We start from the raw sequence: 22,807 nt of genomic DNA, 5'->3' as shown, positions 1-22,807 counted from the left end.
GACTCCTACTTGAATGTTTGTCAGAAGTCTTAGAGTAAAATTAAAATTACACTTATATATCTCTTTTTCACTTAAACTTCCCTCCCAACATTATTGCAGAGGAACACCATACAAAGGAGCTATTTTAAATACTTCAGACTTTACATCTATGAAAACCTGACTAATATATAATGGAGTCCAAGTCAATGTGATACAAGTGGAGACCTTTTATTAAGCTGTAAGGTTTTTTTTTTATCAACCATGGGTGAGCTGTGGAAAGTAGTTTTTCCTTCACTGCCAAAATTGTACATTCTACATCCTAAAGTAATAAACTTCTCTCTTGGTGCTAGAAAAACTTTTATCATACTGAATGTTAGGATGTTTAGGGATGCTATGATTAGCCTTCCTTAAGTTACCATGAGCCTGATTACCACCACCAACCTATTTTGCTGACTTGTAGGCTGTGTCTATACTGGTTTGGGATAAAGTGGAGGGACTTGGTTACTTAAAATATTTGCAGCTCTTTCACAAACTACCATTGTGGCCTTAAATAAGACACTTTAACTCTTTGAATTTTAGTTTGTTTATACAGAAGAGTCAATTTGATCATTTCCCTCTTCTCTATTAGCCCTCAAGCTCAATTATTTTAATCTTGTAAATTTTTCTTGCTCTTGTCCTGCTTTCTCTAGAGGGAACAGGCTACTCTTTGAAACGGACTAATAGTATCTTAGTGTTCTAATTGATAGATGAACCTCTGACATGAGAGCCACTGCATGCCAGGGCACTGTTCAGTCACAGATGTGCCTTACCTCATTGGAGACACCTAAAGAGCTTTAGGAGAGCAGACACTGATGATCATCAGTTGACAGCTGGCAGTGTGTGTAGACAGGTTTAAATAACTTGATATTACACAGGCAATACAATACTCCCTCTCCCCCTGCACCTCCATTCTTTCCCACTAGGCAAAGAGCTTTTGTTTTTGATGTCACAACTTTATATTTAACACGTGCACCCAGACACACACACACACACGTTATTACTGTTCCCTATAAAAGTAGATATTCGTAGATGATAACTTCTGGAAATTATAAAGTACAGAATTGCATTTTAGCAAGTCTTTGTTTTAATATTTTATTTCAGTCTCAAGTGGAACCTTACAAAATATGACTGTTTGCAGTAAATTTGAGGTAGGTAGGTTTGTATTCTCCCTTAGTCATTTGTCATAGGAATACTTTTAACATCACTGATTTCCCTTTATTAATTTGGAAAATGAGATAAACAATGTTATTTTAAACTTATTTAACCATGTATTGTATAACCACATCAGAAAATTTATTTTGATAAGTAAAGCAAGCATTTAATGGAATACCTTTTTCAAAACGGCTGTTTTAGTTATCTAGACATTGCCTTTTTTTAATAAGGAAATTTTAATTAATCACAGGAATAAAATTCATGTGATGCTTACAATTTGACCATGTGTATGCCACTCTTTCTAATACAAAATTTAAGGTATTGTTTTCTGATGCGTACTTAAAGAACTCGTCGTTAGCCCCACTAACTTGTCCAGCTGTTCTTACAACCATAAGAATATGACTGTACAGTAAAATTTAAGTCAGTATCAGTCCTGTGAATTTAGATAGTAACCTGCATTATAATGATATAAGTGTAGTACATTAACACATTTTTGTTAACATTTACATTGTGGTCTTTGGACAGAATTATGGCATGATGTGAAACATCAATTATTTTTCTCAAATTTTTATAAATTGTCTTAAGAGAATGAGATAATGATTCTATATAAACACTTATCTACTTATATTCCAGTTAGTGGTCTTTATTTTAGGTAAATAAAACTTATAAATTCATTTGTTTCATATTTAAATAAATTACTAAATTTTCTCAGGTAATAGCCAAATAAAAATTACAATTACATTCTAGTAGATATACATTATTTGAAATGAAATAAAATTTTTCTAACTAGTTTATCAACTTTTTCTTATAAAGTTCTTCAGTGATTTAAATGCCTATCTCTGCAGTGTGTAATGGCATGCTTCTACATAGTAAACTGATAGTGCTTTCAAAATGGCTATACAGTGAATGGGAGTGGCATTTATAACTGCATTGCTGACAGTAATAGGTAGTGTTAAAGCCTTTGTCTTTGTCAAACAGAACCAATCTTGTTAAATTAGAAATGAGGAGTGATCCTCTAAGATGTATGCCTATCACATCTAAGGCATATGCACACTAACCTCGCTTGTATTTCTCTGTCTTACGAGTTCTCCTAAACCATAAGCATTTCTCTTAAGAAACTATCCTGGAACTCCAGCAGTATCTCTCTCACTTCAGTTTACCTTCTGCTGGACTCTCAGCTTCTTGTGCTTCTAGGAGTTTGTGAGACAGGAAGCTCAAGGTGATTTTTAAATGGCAGCATCCAATATATTAATAAGATCATATATTGAAAAGCCAAGTTTTGAAAAGAAAAAAAGCAGTAGATTAATTCGGGCACAAATACAGTATAAATAATCTTTAATAGTCTTTGTTGTTAATTTAGCTATACATGAGAAACCATGATTAGGCAGAAGAGCTTTGGGACCTAATCCTGAATATATTCTGAACTATATCTGAATATATACTGGAGTATTCCAATGCATAGCAAAAGGAATTGTTTGACAAATATAGGTATTATCAATGACATGTATTTACAGAAATTTCAATTCACACTAAGTTTTCATATCTGTAGATTATGTTGTTGAAATCTGGTGAGGCTAGAGCCAGATACTCAAGTCCTCCCAACACAGGTCACTAAAAGCAATTTTTCCCCAGAATCCTCCAATCTCCAGTACCTAAAGTTTATCTCAAGTCCAGCTCCTTTGATGGAAACCTTTCTATTATACTGCTCTCACATACCTGTTGGTCTGTTTCTCTGAGATGCCTTCTTCACAAACATCAGAAATATTAAAAGGAAATCAAGCATATGCATATTTCCAAGTGCCAACAGCAAGTCAGGTGCCTTCCTCCACAATGTGTGCCATAAAGCCAAGAATTATTATTTCTTTTTCTTTTTGGAAGGGGCTTGGGGGAGATGAAAGGTGGTTATGTTGTATAACTCCTTAGCTGATCTTCACCCTGAGTTTATTTGCTCTACAAATATTATATGTTTGCTAATTTCAAAGTTCTTTCTGGCAGTGTGGTACATGCAGAAATGAATACATTTTCACATCCTTAAATAGTGTATCATTTCTCTATCGAGATAGATTTTTTATTAGCAGAGGAGAACACATCTTTGCTATTGTATATCCATTTTTTATTGAATGAAAAACTGAACAGTTATTCTCGCTGAGTTAGCAATGAAAACATTAGTACAATATTTAGTAAGTTTTATTCTATATATAATGTTGAATATGCTTGATACTGTTTAATGCTTTTAATATAATTATTCTTTCTTAAACTCCTTTTAGTACCCCATGTTTGCAGCATGCATTTTGGCATTTTATTCAATTTTATTCCATATCCATATTTCTGGATAATGAGCTTTTGGAAGTTAATATCTATGCTTCATGTCTCCTTAACTCAGTATCTAGTCCAATATGTAGCATGATATATATTTGCTGAGTGAATGATAATTAAATCATGGAAAGTCTTCTCCATAAGTTTATCCAGAGACCATTTGAAGTGTATCAGTCATGTCTTCTTTGTTTCCCCATGTTGATTCAGTGCTTTGTATGTGGTCGGTGCCACATATATTTAAGTTGTTAAATTGAAACTGTTGAATTGAAATACGGGAAATAGCAATGGGTTATTCATATAACCTGCTTAATGACAGTGTATCTAAAATAGACTGACTTAATGTTATAATTTTAAAAGTCCTTAAATTCACCAGAATACTTTCTGTCTTTCAAAGTTTACATAATTTCTCATTATCATTGCTGTCTTCTTAATTGATATTTCTCCTATTCTTTTTTATTGGTAAAAAGGAAACAACTAAATAACATGTATCTGCTTGCAGTATTTTAGGGAGATCTGTAAAGAAACAAAAACTGATGGCCTTTGAGAAAATCTTTTAAGAGAAATATTTTAGGGCAAGGGAACCTAGTATACCATTTGGTAAGGTGGAAGGGGCTACTCAGGAGTGTTGTAAGTCATTTATTAAACTATTATTCAGGCCTTTTTTTTCTGTGTGTGCGTGTGTGTTTTCACTTCTTCTGTGAGAAAGGGAAATGGAATAGGATGAAGAGTCACATGGTCTTTTTTTTATGTATTGCCCCATGTTCGTTCTTTGCTAGTAAGGTGAATGGAAAGGTAACTGAGTAAGAAGCACCCTAGTTTCAGAAGTATAATTTCAGCAACTTCTATTTTGTCTCACACCATGAATATTTCTTAAGTCAGCTTAGCAAACTCACATACATTGGCTGTTCCCACTTCAGTCCAAGAGAGGGGATAGGTAAATCTGTGGAGGAATGGGTTGCCGAGAGGTGTGTGGTACTCAGAAGTTCTGACAGTCAGGGGCCCAGGTATGTAAGGAAAGTCAGGGATTCTCTAGTGATTGAGATTGGGGTACTTAAGTGTTTATATGAGCATTTCAAGTTGTCATCTACAAAGTGATGAAGAAGAGTAATAATTTATGGTTTAAAGGGTATGAGGGGATAATACTGTAGAGCTTTCACTGGCACCACTTACCTGATTCCTTTATAATTGTTTGAAGAGCACTGTTTAGCCTTCTGCCGAACTCTTGCTGTGGTCACGCAACTCTCAAATGAAGGTCGTTTTAAGTATGCTTGAGAGACCATGTTTTTTCATCCATGGTTTTTTTTTTTTTAATGACACATATAATGTTTTGCTTGTATACATATATCTCAATTATGAGCCCCTAGAAATAAGGGATCCAATTTATTTCAATATGTTATTAGTTGTGTACACTGGAATACTGGTTTAGGTGCTTAGGATTAGCAGTTAATAAAACACACAAAAATCCCTGCCCTTTCAATTGGTGGGAGACAGGCCAAAAAATTTTTAAAGTGAGTGTGTGTGTGTGTGTATGCACACACATGTGCAGGGAGGGACAAAGAAAGGGGAGGTTGAATTGCAGTTACAACAAGGGTAGTCAGGGAAGACCTCACCTAAAAGATGAGTTGAGCTGAAGATGGTGAGGAATAAGCCACCTAGGGGAAGAGTATTACAGGCAGAGGGAATACCAACTGAAGAAATCTTGTGGCAAGAGCATGCCCAATACATTGAAAAAGCAGCAAATGCTTAGGAGGGCTGGAGTAGGTGAGCAACCAGGAGAGGAATAGGAAGCCAAGTCAAGAAGGTGACTGGTGGGCAGATCACATAGGGTCTTGTATTTCATTTTAAGGAGTTTGGCTAGTATTCTAAATAAGATGGGACACCACTGGAAGCTGTTTTTAGCCAAAGAGCAACAGGACATGATTTATTAGAGTCTCTGATCATAGGGAAAAAACTTGCTGTGGGGTTAAGGATTTGGGAGCAGGGGGATGAGTTAGGAGACTAATGCAGTAATCCAGGTGAGAGATACCAGTAACTTCAGCCTGGATGGTGGCAGTGTAAGTAGTAAGAAAAGGTCAGGTTCTAGTTAAAGAGAGAACTAAGAAGATTTGCTGGCAGATTGAATATGTGATGTAAAACAGGAGTTAAACTTCAGGGCCTGAGCAAACTAGAAGACTGTAGTTGTCATTAACCAAGGTGTCATTAACTTGAGGGTGAAGCAGGATACGGAGAAAGATTATGAGCTTAATTTTTGACAGATTAAGTTTGAAATGCCTATTAAACATCCAAATGGAAGTGCAAGACTGGATGTACAAATTTGGCATTCAAGAATTTTGGGCCAAGGATGTATATTTGGCACATCAGCTATTTGTAACTACGAGACCTATGATCACTCATTCAAGGGAATGAGTGCTGCTAGAAAAGAAAAAAGCCTAGGCACTCGCAGCGTGACTAGACTGAGGAGAGATGAGGAGTCCTCAAAGAAACGCAGGAAGGAATGCTCAAGAAGTGAAAGGAAACCAGTAGAGTTTGAGAACCTGAAAAGGAAATGAAAAGTTTAAAGGACATGGGAATGGTCTACCGCCCTGTGATACTACTGATAAGCCAAATACAATAAGGATCTAAATAGCCATTAGCAACTTAGGAGTCATAGTCACTGTTGACTTTTATATGCATAGTTTTGTTGGAGCAGTGAAATCAAAGCTTGAAGAAAGTAACAAGGAATGAAGAACGTGAGACTCGTGAGCATTTTGCAGTGAAATAGCTCCATCTCAAAATAAATAAATAAATAAAAGAAATAGAGAAGTGGGGAGTAGTTGGAGTTTCTTTAAGATGGGAGAAATGACAGTATATTGATGGGAAAGATTAGAGAGGGGGAAGTCGATGGTGTAGGGGAGGAGAAGCAGCGAGTGTCCCTGAAAAGTTATCTGCTACCTCATTATTCAGGGTGTTTTCAAAGCTCTGTGCACTACCTTGGATATCTGTCTTTCTCCTTAACTAGGGTAGAAGCTCTTTGAGAAGCACAGCATCCAGGGCTTAGTGCAGCATTGTCATTCACTAAATTCTTCAGTTCCCCTAGTTAAGCAGGAGGGGATAGGATCTAGCACAAGTGAGGTGTTTGACCCTTGTTGCGAATTTGCAGAGGACAAGGGCATAGGTCAGACTGGGGGGTAGATGTGGTTAATAGGAGGTTCTTTGGTTGCTTCTACCCCTCCATGAAACGAGATGTTATTGGCTGAAAGTGTGAATGAGGAGACCACAATTTATGTATCTGTGTGACCCATTAGTGTCCAGCAGAGTAACTAGTCGTTTACTGTCAAACGAATGATTGAGTTGTCTACCTGGATGAGCCTTTCATTTATTTCATAGTTAACGTGTTAAGGAGCATGCAATTAAAATTTCCGTATCAGCTCAGATGGCTACTCTTTCATCAGCTACGTTTTAGCATTTGTTTGAATCTTTGGCACTGTAATTTTTGTTTCATTCAAGTGATTTTCCTGAAGTCATTGAAGAATCTACCTTGACACCAGACTAGCGAAATTCAGTTATTTGCTGAAAGTTAATACTGTTTTAAATGCTGGACACAAACGATAGTTACGCCGTGTTCCCAAGGAGATCATCATAGTCTAGTCAGGAAGAGAGATGTCCAAGGTGAGTTACACAGAGATAATGTCCCTGAGTTTGCTAGAGGAAAAATGACACTAGAAAACTATTTTATGGATTGAGGTGGTCAGAGAAGGACATAGTGACACCAACTTCTGTGATCCTCATTTCCATCATTGGTTCCCCTGGCAAGATTCAGTTACAAGCCTTCTCTCCCTTTGGGCTGCACCTCACTCATTAAGGAGGGAATTTGAAGATCAGGTTTCATTTCCAGAAAATCCACAGGGCAATCACAGCTTATGACCAAGGCTTAGACCTTTTATTCTGCTTACTTTTCCCTGCTATTTTCCTGACTTCTTGCCTCCCAAGATTGATAGGTAAGAAGTGGGGCATTTTTTTGCTTATTTTTTCTGAAAAACTAGTCAGCAAAGAATTGAGTTGGAATTTTAATTAGCTCAACTACTTTACTTAGAAAGTCAAGAGTTAAGAAATACTTACAAGTGAAAACTTTTTTGTTTCCTGATTGGGTCTTGCTGAACAATACTTTTGTTGTAATTATTGCACATTTAAGCCCAATTATTCTTTTTATCTGGAAAAGAAATAGGATATGACTCTTCTTTTGTAAGTGGATTACAATAATATTTTTTAGAACAGGGTTGTCTAATCTTTTGACATTTTTGGGCCGCATTGGAAGAATTGTCTTGGGCCACACATAAAATACACTAACACTATAACGGTAGCTGATGAGCTAAAGAAATGGTCCGTGCATAAAGTTCATACTGTTGTAAGAAAGTTGGGCTTCATTCAAAGCCATCATGGGCTGCAGGTTTGATAAGCTTGCTTTAGAATATTTCTGGTAGATGCATATAGTCTGGTAGTTGCTTTTTTTCTTATTTCTGAAGGAAATCATGTCTTGATTTTGTTCTCTTCCTTCCACTCCTACTGTCTCATTCAGGCCCTTGGTTATTCCTTATCTAAAGGAACCTTTAAAGTTTCTTGTTCATCCATAAAACTCCATTCTTCACACTAATGTCACATTAAGCTTCCCAGAGTAAACTCTTTATCAGGATAGTCCCTGCTTAAATTGCAATGGTTGCCCATCGTTTACTGAATAAACTCTAAACTCCCTAGAAGGCTGACTTTGTTATTACATCAGTGTACTCCCTGGAAGCAGTAACATCTATTTCAGTAGGAGCTTTGGATGTACTCATTTTGTAGCAAAATACCAGAGTCACTCTTCCCAATGGCAGCAGTTCGATTTATCACTGAAAAATATTTCCTCACACAAAGCGATAGTGACTCATTGAGAACATTTCCTTAATTCACCGATGACTTCAAGGTTTTCTGCTCATAGGACTACAACTCTTTGATGCTCTGACTTTTTATAATTTTACTACTAGTAGTTGAAAGTAAATGCATGTAACCTTGTTGCTAGCCACGTTAAGTTTCAATCAAGCATCAGAAAATGAATTACTTAAGATACTTGGCTAGGCACACCAGTATTTTAAATGTGAATTGATATAGTTGGTGCTTCAGGACAGATGGTGCATTGCTTCTGTGCCTAAGAGTATTTGGCAGTGCTGAGATTGAGCCTTCTGCTCAGTTCAAAATAATTCAGTGATGAGTGGGCAACTTTATACTTTTTTGAGGTTTTTCTTTTTGTTTTTTGTTTTTGCTGAATTTGAGTATTGGAAGTGTTTTAGCTTATATGCTAGCTATATGTAAGTACCTTCAAAAAATGACACTACAGGCATAGGGAAGCACATAATCAGGGATTAAGTACTGTATGTCAGTTTGACATATGGTGCCACTTGTTTTTATTTTTATTATAGTGATAAGTTTCCAGTAAGATTTCCAAGTGCAGTTGAACCCTGAACAACACGTGTTTGAACTGCACAGGTCCACTTAATATGCAGATTTTTTTTCCAATAAATGTATCAGAAGATTTTTGGAAATTTGTAACAATTTGAAAAAAAACTTGCAAACCATGAACCTTAGATATATTTTTTAAAAATAGTTATGTCATGAATTCATAAAACACATGTAGATATTAGTCTATGTGTTAATCATCTTTGTTATGAGTAAGACTCCTGGTCCACAGTAGGCTACTTCTTTTGGGGAGTTAAAAGTTATATGTGGGTTTTTGCACTGTGTGGGGTCACCCCCCTTTGGTGTTCTTCAAGGGTCAGTGGTTTGGCACATTTAAACATGGGCCCAAACTTTTCAGATTTTAATTTAAAAGTTAGGCTAATGTTAGTTAAGCTCAGAAGGAAGGCTTTTCAATGAAGTAAGTTTAGGAGACCAGAGAATTTTAAATCTCATGTTGTTCACCTTTCCTGTTTCATGTTGTTTGCCAGGTTAATGCTTCTCAGGCACCTTGCTAAAACAGCATTTTCTTATTTAAGGTCAGGCTAGAATATTGCCACGAATATAGTATCTTTGAAGTCTGTATTTAGAGAATAGCATCTCTGACATCCTATATTTTGTTAACTAACATTAGAAATCGCTTGTATTTCTTTTTACTTGCAGCTTGTTAGAGGGTTCTTAGTCATTAGCTAGAAATGTATTTCTTCTCTTCATGTATTTTCAAAGAAGGATATGTGTAACTCTGTGGTTGTCATTTGGGAGGCATTGAGTGTTAAATATCATAGGATGCCCAAAGCCCACAAGAAGATAAGAACACTCTGGTGAGGACCTCTGAAGAGAAATGGCAAAAGCATCTCTATCCTGCACTGAGTTGTGGGTTATCATTGTCATGGAGGTGAATAAAGGCTGCTTTAGGAGAGGGTGCTATAATGTGGAGGAAACATCCAGCCCATTTATGGTTTGGGAAAAAAGGTTTACTCCTTTGAGCTTGGTTGGGTTAAAACATTGTATTGCCTGCTCTCATAATGCTGGAAGGATAAAGAGATCAATAAAGTTTCCTCAGATTCTCTAAGTCAGACTTGTCTCTATTTTCTTAACATTTCCAGGGAAGCTGAGATTACAAAGACTGGTTGATTGTGGTGGTGGGAATATCGGTATTGATTCCATAATATTACTGTAAATTCTTTTTCCAAGATAAAATGTATTGTGCACAGGTACTCTGACCACATTCATTTTATGTAACATGCTCATAGACCGACCTTTTAATAGCCACCTCTTCTTAGAATCTGCAATTTTGGACATGTTTAGAAGAGTCATTCTCTGTCTAGGACATGGCGGCATATCCTGAGAGAATGGAACTAGAAGATTGATTTAGGAGGACACAGAAACATACCTGTCCCCACCCTAACCCCCCAAAAAAACTAGTGACTTCTCTGAGAATCACAAAAATCTGCTGCTTCTGCCAGTAGGCACAGCAGCCTTAGTTCCAAACTTGGGATTCTGCTCGGAAATCTTTAAAATCACCATCCGTAGAGCATATTCAATAAAATCTATATTACACATATACAGAAACCAATTACCAAGGGTTGTGGCCTGACACATTTTGACACTTTCTCTTGAAAGAAATGAGTATGGAGATCACAACTTTTAAATGTTAGTTATATTTTTGGAGTAATTATGGTCATTGATTTATCACAATAGTTTTTTTGTGAGTAAAACACTACAATAATAATTGATATATTAAATCTGACTGCTGGGTCTTTACAATACTGAATTCCAGAGCTAGAATAATTAATTTAACCACCAGCCTGTAATAGAATAAGCTTTCAAATGCCTTATTTGCTTTCTTGCTCTGTAGCAAGGAATTCTTTTTCTCTTCATTTCTCTGGGCCTGAATTTTCTCAACTATGTAATTGAACTACAAACAATGAACAATTGCAGAAATGTAGTGAAAGGAAAATTTACTTAGTGGTAAAACAATGGGCGGGTAAGGCGTCTGAAAGACTTTTCTTTTAAAGCAGTAAAATATACAGTTTTATATTGTATGGGTAATTATACATTTGAGTGCAGTATGAAGCTTCACTGTTAGAACATTGTTTTTGCTTGTGCTAATAGGTTGTGTCGCATCTTTTTTTGTTGTTTTTTTGTTTGTTTGTTTTTGTCTCTGGGCTCTGAAGATTGAAGTTTATTAATTGCCAAGAAAGAAATAAGTGAGTATATTTCTTTTTAAAAATTTAACAATACCGACAATAGATACGTATTTATTTAAGGACATATAGTTATAATTAAGCAACATGGCTGCCTTAAGATTATTTTAGGGCCAGGTTTGGTGGCCCATGCCTGTAATCCCAGCACTTTGGGAGGCCAAGGCAGGCATATCACTTGAGACCAGTCAAGACCACCCTGGGCAACATAGCAAGACCTTCATCTCTACAGTTAGCCAAACATGGTGAGCACAACTGTAGTCCCTGCTTCTTGGGAGGCTAAGGCAGAAAGATTATTTGAGCCCAGGAGGTTGAGCGTGCAGTGACCCGTGATCATACCACTGTATCCAGCCTTGGTGACAGAGCATGACCCTATTTCAAAAAGAATATATATATTCTTTGAGAATTTTACACTGGAGAGCTGGTCTAACCATTTCTGAATGATTCTTATTTCCAGACATAATTGAAAGAATGAATTAAAGAATTTAGAAGCATTCTGGGTGTGGCGGGAACAACATCATACACATTCTTCTCAAGAGAAAAATCACACATTTCCTAGTTCTTGAGGATTTCTTTTAGTTCCATGTTTCCTCCAGGCCAATAATAAGATGTTTTCACTTTTCTTTGCCCCTTTTTTTTTTTTTTTTTTTGGAAGAGGTGTGGTGGAAAGGTTTTCCAGAACCAGAGGCTAAGCACGTAGCAGTATAAATATAACTTCTTTATTTCAGCTTCCAGAATGCTTCTTCTTCAGCCTTGCCTGTTCACTGGACTAATGAAGCTGTAAACAATAGTGTAAAGAAGTTCCAGCCAGTGGTTGAAGCTCAATAGAAAACAAGGAAATAGGCTGATGTACATCAAATAGACCATCTGTACTCTGAGTCCTTCCCAGGTTCACTAAAGGGGGAAGAGGGGCACAGTTTTAGATTTAATTAGTGTACTGTACCAGATATGATAAGAATGTGATAATTTTCCAATTAACATTTGTTAATTTTACCTAATTTAAATAATTATGTTAAATAAAATATGCAGGTGTTAAATTGACTTCCTCCTGGGGCCACTTAGCATTTATTTCTTGTTACCTGTAGAAGGACAGAAAGGAAACACAGAAGCCATGTTTTTACTGATGGTGCCAGGCATTGGGAAAGCCCAAGGTAATAGAAACATTTTGTTTTATTTTTTTATTCCAAAGTGAATACAGTACATTAAATGATCAGGTTTTGATAAATACTTAGTGACATGCCAAATAGCTTACACATATATTTGCTTAAAGGAGCTTTCCTTCTGGAATTAATAAAATTCTAACTAGAAGGAGGTGCAGAAATTAATTCAAGGGATATAGTGAAAACCCTGGAAGGCTTGCCTCCCTTGTCCGCTTCCCTCATTTCTCCTCCCCTCCTGTCTCTCCTCGCTTTCTTTCCTCCACCCTTGCCTGCATTCACTGTAAAAAGTAAAGAGCAAGTGAGCATATAATTACATATTGCTCCTTTAAATTCTTAATTAGTGGGATATATTTTGGGATTTCTCAAACCACAGCATGAAACAGTTTTTCACCACTCCCATCTCTAATATTCCATCTTTTTATTTTACGTTTTGTGAATTGGCCAGTGTTTCTAATTGAAGAAACAAAACTTAAGTATACAAGAAATGTACATTTCTTTGTTTAATCTTTTAAAAATCTTTTTTCTTGTTGCTTTGCATAAAAAACAAAAGGTGTTTTTTCTTTCTGCCCCATCAGAACTGTGGTTATTTTTGGTGTATGATATCCTTTAGCACACCGTAAGTCTCCACTAGATGTCAGTGTGTCACTAAATGAAAACAGTTCAGCATGCTCTCCAGACCTGTTTTTGAAACAGTGGAAAAGTAAACTCATTTATAATTTTTAACCAGAATGATCAGATTTTTTGGCAAGACAAGCTAATAATAAGAGATATTTATCCTAATGAGTATTAATAACAAATGAAATCTTCTGTTTAAAAAATTCAGAAGCTTTCATCTGAGGATTTCAGAATGCTTATGAATAGTCCTGCCTTTTCCCCATCATATCCACAAAGAATTAGAATGCCAGTAAGATATTCTTTTTATAGTAGACTTAATCTGAATTGCATGCGGCCAAGATGATAGGCCCAAGATCAATCACAGTTGATGTATGGTGGAACCAGACTGGCGCTTCTTTAATTGCAGACTCTATTCTACCTAACTAATACTGCTTCTCCTTTGGTGTTTGTCATATACTTAGATGCAGATGCTCTTTGAAGAAGTCTGTCATTTGTATTAATTCCTTTCTTATTCAGCCAGCTCATCAGGAGTGGAATGATAAGAACAATGAGGTAATTGGTTAAGTTACTATGGGGATGTTTATACCAGAAAAATTAAAAAGAAAAGTGTGTAAAGGAAAAAATACTAAAATTACTTGTGGAAAAGACATTTGGTAATAACTTTAAACTGTTTTGTGCAGATTTGAGAATCTACATTAATTCATAATTTCAAGATTTCATAATGATTGCATTAAGAGAATGCTAAGCAACTAAGAAGATAACAATATTTTACATGTACTCTTTTAGGGACAGTTAAACTAATGAATGCATCATATTAGTTCATTTACTCAAGTGGGAAAGGAAGGAAAGGAAGTTGTAATTTGGTCTGGTGGTTGAAACTCTTCGGTCTATGAAGATTATGGTGTAAGTTTTACACTGTATAATAGTTTTTTTTTAAAGAGAATTCTGCATAAACTTAAATAGTGATTTCTCCTAAATTTTATGAATACACAGGTTACAAGTATGTAAAAAGTATGTTTGTGAATAAAGATTAAGAGAATACATTAAAAAAGGTTAGAGAATAACCTTTCTAAAAAATTAAAAAATAAAGATTAAGAGAATACACAGAATAAAAGGAACTATGGGTAAACTTAATTTCCCTATGTGGCAATTATTGTTTTTGTCATAAATATAAAGGGAAAAAATTGTTTCTCCTTTATTGTACATATTGTAAAAATTTGTGACAATCTCAACTTTAGAAGGGCTTACTAATGTCATTGAGGTACACTGTAAACAATGGTAATTCAAGAAGATAGGCTTCATGGTTGGTTTGTTTACCAATGTTTCAGTAAATCAAAAAATTCAAAGTAGAGGTGCCTGGTCAGATTTTCAAACTTTAAACTTTAGGTAAAGATAAATGATTGCCCAAATCCCAGGAGGCTCTTTGCTGTAGTATTTAGTGCATTATTAGTGTTAAGTAAATTTTGATAAAGAACTGTTTAATAAATTTAGCCATCCTCAGCTTGTGTTTTCATTTTAAATGGTTTAGTTTTAAAACAGTTACTAGCAAAACGCAAGAGAATGCCAAAATTAAAATTGCTATTTATTTTGCATGTTCGGACCTATATTTAGACGCAGAACTTGTATTATAACAAATCATGCACACATCAGATTGAAGTATAAAATGGTAGCATTTCATATATATAAAAGAAAACTTGTATTTCATGTCTTATATGCCCCAACTTGCTAAGCTTTAGGAAAATGCAAATCAAAACCATAATGAGATATCTTCTCACCCCAGTTAGAATGGCTGTTATCAGACAGATGAAAAACAATGGATGCTGGCGAGGATTCAGAGGAAGGAAATACTCCCACACTGCTGATGGGAATGTAAAGTAGTACAGCCATTCTGGAAAACAGTCCGGAGTCTCCTCAAAAAAACTAAAAATAGAACTACCATACGATCCAGCAATCCTGCTTTTGGGTATTTTTGGGTATTTATCTGAAGGAAAATGAATCAGTATATCAAAGGGATAATCTGCACTCCCTTGTTGCAACACTGTTCACAGTAGCCAAGATAATGGAATCATCCTAAATGTCCATCAGTAGGTGAATGGATAAAATATGATATATATACACAATGGAGTACTATTTAGCCATAAGAAATACCACATTTTTACTCATGTAATCTAAAGAACATGATCTCATAAAGGTAGAAGTAGAGAGTAGAATAGTGGTTACTAGTGGGAAGGGTGGGAGAGAAGGGAAGATTGGGAGAGTTTGCTTAAAGACGTAAAATTACACCTATATAAGAGGAATCAGTTCTCGTGTTTCATAGCATTCTTGAGTGTTTCTAGTTAACAGTATTTATTGTATATTTTCAAATAGCTAGAAAAGAGGACTTTGAATGTGCTCCCAATACAATGATAAATGATTGAGGTCATGGATATGCTAATTACCTTGATTTACTCTGATAATTTTACCTTGTATACATGTATCAAAATATCACTGTACCCCATAAATATGTATTGTATCAATTTAAGAAAAGCCATGAGATTAAAAAAGCCTTTTTATAGAAGAATATATATATATATATATACAATCATCTCCAGAAATCTTTTCTTTTTAATGCTGATACTTTAGAAATTCAAAGCACATTGAATTTTACCAGTAACTGTACACTAAAACTTATTAGCTCATATAAATCACTTCCTGTTCCTTTATCTGCCTGAAACACATTGTTGGGTAAATGAGGATTTTGACATGGGAGAGAGGAGAGAGGCCCAGAGCACTCTAGCTACTGCTGGAGAGAACAGGCCCCTGGAGGAACATGCCCTCAGAAAACAGATCAGCACTCATTCCCTTTCCAACTTGAACTTGGAATCACATGGGGACCTTCCTAAAAGGTAGATTGATTCTGTAGGGCTGGGGCAGAAAAGTCTGCCTTTGTAACAAGCTCCCAGGTGATATCTATGTTGCTGTTTGTTATAGAGGAACAAACATAATCTGATTGTCTATGGCAAGCCTTGTAACCTGACACCCAAAAGTCCTTTAAACCAGAAGTTCTAGCACTTGAGTGGAACTAAGAATCAACTGGACAGGTTATTAAAACAGAGATTCCTGGGCCCATCTCAGAGATTCTAATTCAGCAGGTGAGGGTCACAAATCTGTATTTTTAACTGCTGATGCTAGGGAGGGCTTCAAGTAGCAGTGCTTTAGACAACACATTCTCAAGCCACATGTCCAATCCTGACAGAGCACCTGCTATTCCAATATATCCTTGAGTTCTAAGTTATGAGTGTTTTGTGACATGCTGCAAAGGTGAGCTCAGCATTCTCATTTTTGCCAAAATAGTAATCATCCAGAAGATCTCTCAATTCGAAATTTCAAGATGTCTTTTGTGTCTTTGTAAGCTCAGCCACTAGCAGGAAGATCAAGATTTAGTACTGATGGCTTGTATACTGTTATCAGGAGAATAAAGAAAAGCAATTCAGTAGGCACTGGAACTCAAAACATTTAGATCATCATTTTCTGACTGTGGTGTGTATTGCATTGTTTGAAATCCACAACTTGCTAAGAACATTTGGCGAGAGTTAGCAATGATACTGTTTTAAATGTTGCAGTTTTTCTTGGCAAAATCTTTTCAAAATTGACAGAAATATTTTCAGAACTTGGAAATATATTGCAAAAAAAAACTCATAGACAACTGGTTAAAACTGCTTAAAGTTATTATCTCCTTAGAGCAATGTTTATCCCATTCTTAAAGGATAAAGATGGAACTAAACATAGAAGTATTTTAACTTCACATAAATTAACATGAAAGAAAATTTCAGTGAATTATTATTGCAGTAGCTTAAAATACAAAACTGTTACTTGATTTTTGTTTCCAAACAGTAGTTCTTTTTTATTTTAATCAGTTTTATTTCTTCAATGTCTTTAAATGTATTAGTATTATGAGAAAATATGGTTATAGTTCCTTGATATTTACATAGCAGTATTTGATAATCTCTTCAATTTAAGGATGATCAAATTTTAACTTTTCTCAAAGATTAAAGCACATTGAATATGGAGATTATATATTTTTTCATTTTGTAGATCAGTTTTACTTATTTCATTAATATACAGTTACTGTATTTGAGCTGTAGTGTTCTGTAATTTGTAAAATTTCTCTCAGTGGGCATGCATTTAACAATATTAGCTTTCTCCATTGGAGATTTGTGAGAGAACTAAAAAAGTATTCCATGCCACAACTGGGTACTACAACTGGAAATAGCTAAGTAACCTTGGTTTCATAACATAACAACATGTACTATATGAAAACTACAATAATAACATTTACCAAATATTGCTTGTTAGAGGCTTGTCTAAATAGCAATACTATTCTGAACGAATCTATCCAAAGCGTATTTTTTTCCTTCCATGATGTAAAAATCTCTAGGTTATCTATATTGGATGGATTTCTTGGATAACTTTCAGTGTTAATGGTTTACATACTATTGTATCACTATAAAATATTTTAAAATGAGGTATCTCCTTTACCTCACCAATCCACTTAGTTCCCAGCTGTTTAACCTTGGGCACATTGCTTAACCGATTTCCTTTGTTATATGTTATAACCAGGCTTTTTACTTAATAGAAATGACTTCAGTCCCTTATTAGGCATTTCCTCATTTGTATGACTATCTGATTGTCTTCTCCCCTGCCTGGATTTCTGAAGCACAGGAGCTCAAGGACTAAGGCTTCTCACCCTTCCTTGCCTCTCCAGGGTCCCACATACTGTCTAACTTTGTAGTAGCTCAATAAATACTTAGTAGTTATTTGCAATTAATTACGTATCTATACTCATATGTTAACAGATATTATTTCCTTAGACCGTCAGCCTTGGGAGCCAGTCAGAATGTGTATTAGTGGTTATTTTGTGCCTCAGTCTCCAAAATTTCTTCCTCTAGTTCAAGTAAAGGAGGACTGGTCGCTTGGAAGTTTCTCAATTCCTTCATTTTAAATGTGCCTGCTTTGACTTCTCTGATTGACTTCCAGAGTAGCCCTGAGAACCCACAGGCTGTGGCTGCTGCAGCCATGTGGAGTTCCCACCACCCCTGGGCCTGGGGCACCTCACTTCACACGAAGCTGCCTTCACCAAAGAGATGGGAGCTGTCAGATGCTTACAGAGTCAACCTTCTCCATGTCCGTACTTTTCTGCTTTCACTCCCTGTAAACCCAGTGGCGCCTCCGAAGACAGGGACTGCTGAAATGTTCTATTTGTCTCATCCTAGGCTACAAATAGGCTCCTTGGAAACAGGGTTGACATTTTTCTATATTCAGTGTCTAACTTGATGACATACATTTTTATGCCTGTAACAAATTATGCTGAGACAGCATATTTGAGAGATTTTCCTACTTCTACTTCTGTGTCCAGGGACGTGGGGCCTTCAAGTCTGTTTCTTCTCCTGGTAAACTTAAATTCTCCAGAGCATATCACCAAAAGGTTTACCTAAGCACACTGTTTCCTCTGCTTCTGAAGTCATTTTGTGAGTTGTTTCTGACTGTTCTCAACTCAGCACAGCCGAAGAATTTTCTCTCTCTTTCCCTCTGTGTCCTTCCTCCTTCCCTTCTGGATCCTTTGGGTGGCCAGCCAGGTGTCTCCCACTCCCTGGCATAATTTCCTGTGGGAGTGGGGAAGAGGACTTTTGACTACTAAAGTGTGAATTTGTATCTTAAAATGTAGCATCAAGAAATACACAGAGGCAATGTTTTGCATCAAATTTATTTCTACATTTAGTATTGTTGCTATTTCTTTGAGGTTATAGATATAAAATACATGAAGACTTTTACAAGTTTAAAATTAAAAGATATGTAAACCAGGTCTTGCATTCATATTATCTTGGGCCACCTGTACAGTTTGAATTTCTTTTTGTTATTAATAGGAAAAGTTTGTTTTACACCTCAAGAACAGTGGCCACCCCCCTCATTTTCATCTAATAATTTAATTCCTTTATCCTTGTATTTTTTACAGTGCAATCCACTTAATTGTATTAATTTTAGTTTTATCCTCTTTAGAGAATGAATGATTTGATAGTTGCCTTCAAGCTTTTAACAAGATTTTTGGTAGGTTTTTTTTTTTTTTCCAGTTTATGAGAAGCAAACAAAATTTGCTGAGGGAAAACTGTTGATAGATAGCAAGACTGGGTATATAGCATGGCTGAGCATTGGGCTGTCCGACCCACACCAGCTGTGTAACCTCGGGAATATTGCTTAACTCTCTGATCTAGATTTTTCATCTGTAAGATGCAAATGGCAGTAGTACTTACTTTGTAGGGTTGCTGTAAGGATTAAATGAGAAAATGATTGTAAAACAAACACAATAACAAATAGCTCCTTCAAGTCTTCATTTTCAGAAAAGGGACCCTATTTCCTAGACGGTCTGACTACTCCAGTTCTTTTTCTTGCTTTAATCTCCTGATTAACTGAAACTATTCCACTTTGTCATAGCTAGCTTACGTATTTATTTGGCATAAGTATTTCCAACCATAGATCAACTTTTTTAAAAACCTACAAAAAATGGGAGATTAGAGCAGTCAGGCAAATTGTCATAATGCCTTGTCAAGGCGTTGCAGAAGGAGCATGCCTCTGCCTGAATCCTAGAATGCCTTCTTTAATTAGCCTCATCAAACTGCCTTGTATCCAGTAAATGTTTGAATAAATCTGTTAAACTGAGAAGTCCTAAATGTATTTATACCTTGGGAGGATAGATTTCCTGGGCCTACACAATGAACCTGGACCACGATCTCAAGCAGGCTGCTTTTCTTTTTTTACTAGCTGTAAGTTTGCCACTGCTGGTTTTATAACTGTGCTGTCAATAATTGACATCAGTCCTTTAAGATAGTCCTAGCAGTTGACGGCAGCAAGAATAAGGCAATAGGATTCTTGTTTTTGGGTCATTACTTTATATTTTATATAACCGTATTCTTTAATACCTAGCTTCAACACTTATGACATATATTTCTGAAAATTATTTAACAAATGTTTACTAATGTGTAGTCTTTGTTGTTTAGCTTTCAGAAATGATTTGGAAGAACCAAGGTAAGAAGGTAGGGTAGTTACACTTTAAGATAAATCATTTGAGATATTCATTCTTAAATACATCATTCAGTTTTTTTATACTTTCAGAGAAGCTTTTTTCTCTGAAAATATCTCTTGATTCCTTTTTCCCAAGCATCCACATTTCTGAATAACATAGCTTTTTTTTTTTTTTGTATCTTGATTCCTTTAATTAAAGCACATTCATACAAAACTCCTTTCAGTCAAATTGAAACAATGTGGGTTATAGTGTCTGTAAAAGGGGTGATTTGTTTATCTTACCTGAGGAGTAAGCTGGGAGGGGGCTTTTATTCTTTATTTATTTTTTCTTTTGCACAGGTGGCCTTAGGAGCAGCATGAGAGGAAAGGAGCAGGTATTGATTATATACATTAAAGATGGTGACTCTTCAGGACTCTACTGGGAGCTCTTGTTAAAAGGTCACTCCGTAACTCCTACAGCAGTGATCCAGATGAAGGAACACAACCACAGGGAATAACCAACGTGCACCGGGGCACAATCTCGACTGTGGCACTGTGTGTCATTCAGCTTCCTTGTTACTGTGGGGAAGACTGCTGCACTGAATAATCAAAGGCTTTGTGACACTCAGAGCATGAAACATCGCTGTCTTGCCTGTAGAGGAATAGAGAGGAAGGACATTCTAATTAAAGGACACATCATGTTTAGAGGCCTGATAAAGCAGATGGCAGCCAGAGAAAGTTTTAGGAGCAGAGTTGATATACTTGGTGACTAATTGAATAAGAAGTATAAAGAAGAAGATGGATTTTTAAAAATGACCCTAAGTCTTTTAGTTCGGGTAACTTGCTATATCAGTCAAGAAAGGAATTATCACTAAGGAAAGGAGTAAGAGCAGGAGAGGGAGAGAACTCACTACTACTGTGCCTGGTCATTGCCATATGTGATTTCTTGATTCTCTGAAAACTCCAGTGAAGGAGACATAATAAGACTAAGAGATTTGTCCAAGTTTATAAAGCCAATGAGACCAGAATTCAAGCTCAGGACCTCTTAACTGCAAAGCCTGTGGCCTTTTGTTACAATATCATGGTGAATAGAAACATAAGCCACACTATCTTAGGAAGAATGCTCCTAGAATTGTGCCCCGATTCTAGAACACACACCAGTCAAATGAATAGAACTATGCCAAAAAAAGAAAGTAATCGTTACTTTAAGGACTCAATGTCTGCAACAACCTGCCCAGTCATACTTTCTCAATTTGCTTCAAATGCTGAATATTTAATTAAAGAGAAACTTGCTTTGGCACACAATTGAATCACTGAAAATACAGTGCTGCCATGTTTTGCTGTTTTAGTAGTTACAAAATTGGCCACAGGCCTTGAAACTGAATGTCAAACATTCCTGTTCGAAACCAACTGCCATTTATAAGCTGTTCTTATATTGAACCTTCCTTCCTGGAAATTTTTGCGTTAGAAATCCTTCCTATACTAGTTCAACATGTTGCTTCAGACATGATAAAACTGCCATAGAATATAGATTGGCTCAGGTCCTAAACAGTACTGGGGGGAGACTCATCATTACTTCATTTCCCATCATAGAGAACATAGAGCCTATGTTGTACGACATCCAAAGCAGTGTTTCTTAAAGTGTAGTCCAAGAACATGTCATTTTAGTTGACAGTTAATATTCAGGCACCTGGGCTCTGCTCCAAATCTACTCTAAAAGAAATTATTGCAGAGTAGCCCAGGAATGTGCATTTTACTCAATGTCTAATGTCTTTTTTATGCATACAAATGGTTGAAACAACTGGGTAAGATGTGGACCATGGCCATATATTGCAACAGAGGTATTTCTCCCAGAGTAATAGACAAGAACAGGTCCACAGAAATAGTTTCTCTACAGCCATCTGTTGTTCATTTTTCTTTTTCACATCCTGAGATGGAATTCACAAAAAAGAAAGTCATCATTTGTATTTGCTGACAACCACTGCTGCAGTCAGCATACCTGTTATAGTGACAGCCTCCTAAAAGGATGCCTCTTGCTGGTTAAACTTTTATGTGGTTTGTGTGAGAGGGGTACTTCACATGCCATAAAACACTGCTGTTCCATTTTCATAGCTTTACACTGTTTTTAAATTTCGGTAGTTGTAACTTCCAGTGATTTTTAATGGATTTAGCCAAAAAATATTTTTCTCCCAAGTAGTGCAGTATTTATAGTGCTACCCCAATACAATTTTCAATCAATGAAATAAAGCAAAAATGTGCCCCATACAGAGCACAGCATGCCATGGACACTGATTTCTTAAGTGTATGAAACAAAAGTAACCAAGAAAAAAAAAAAAAAAAGACAAAGTGTTTCCGGAAACAGCTTTATGGCTCCAAAATTGTTTAAAAAATTTTTTTACATTTTTATTTGTTATATTTTAAGTTCTGGGGTACATGTGCAGATCGTGCAGGTTTGTTACATAGATATACATGTGCCATGATGGTGGTTTGCTGTGTTCATCACCCCATCATCTACATTAGGTATTTCTCCTCATGCTATCCCTCCCCAATATCCCCACCACCTGCTGTTTCTCCCCTAGCCCCCCACGCCCCCAGGCCCCAGTGTGATATGTTCCCCTGTGTCCATGTGTTCTCATTGTTTAACACCCACTTATGAGTGAGAACATGTGGTGTTTGGTTTTCTGTTCTTGTGTCAGTTTGCTGAGAATGATGGTTTCCAGTTTCACCCATGTCCCTGCAAAGGACATGAGCTCATCCCTTATTATGGCTGTATAGTGGTGTATATTCCATGGTGTATATGTGCCATATTTTCTTTATCTAGTCTATCATTGATGGACATTT

The 22,807-nt window shown here is 36.1% G+C and overlaps 2 long non-coding RNA genes across 3 annotated transcripts; both read left to right on the top strand.

The window, feature by feature from the left end:
* The first annotated feature begins 97 nt into the window (after positions 1-97).
* On the top strand, positions 98-22,236 carry LOC144576791 (uncharacterized). 2 transcript variants are annotated; one of them, XR_013519311.1, is made up of 4 exons: positions 98-217; positions 1,120-1,166; positions 11,130-11,162; positions 11,885-12,020. It is a non-coding gene; the product is annotated as an uncharacterized LOC144576791 (long non-coding RNA). The 2 variants fall into 2 exon arrangements; XR_013519312.1 differs by lacking the exons at positions 98-217; positions 1,120-1,166; positions 11,885-12,020 and adding an exon at positions 20,327-22,236 and having other exon boundaries at positions 11,100-11,162.
* On the top strand, positions 12,214-13,856 carry LOC144576792 (uncharacterized). Its single transcript, XR_013519313.1, has 3 exons — positions 12,214-12,307; positions 13,393-13,483; positions 13,718-13,856. It is a non-coding gene; the product is annotated as an uncharacterized LOC144576792 (long non-coding RNA).
* Positions 22,237-22,807: the final 571 nt, after the last annotated feature.

This window comes from Callithrix jacchus, chromosome 6, assembly GCF_049354715.1.
Source record: "Callithrix jacchus isolate 240 chromosome 6, calJac240_pri, whole genome shotgun sequence".
Classification (NCBI taxonomy): domain Eukaryota; kingdom Metazoa; phylum Chordata; class Mammalia; order Primates; family Cebidae; genus Callithrix; species Callithrix jacchus.
This window is presented reverse-complemented; position numbering and strand designations above follow the sequence as displayed.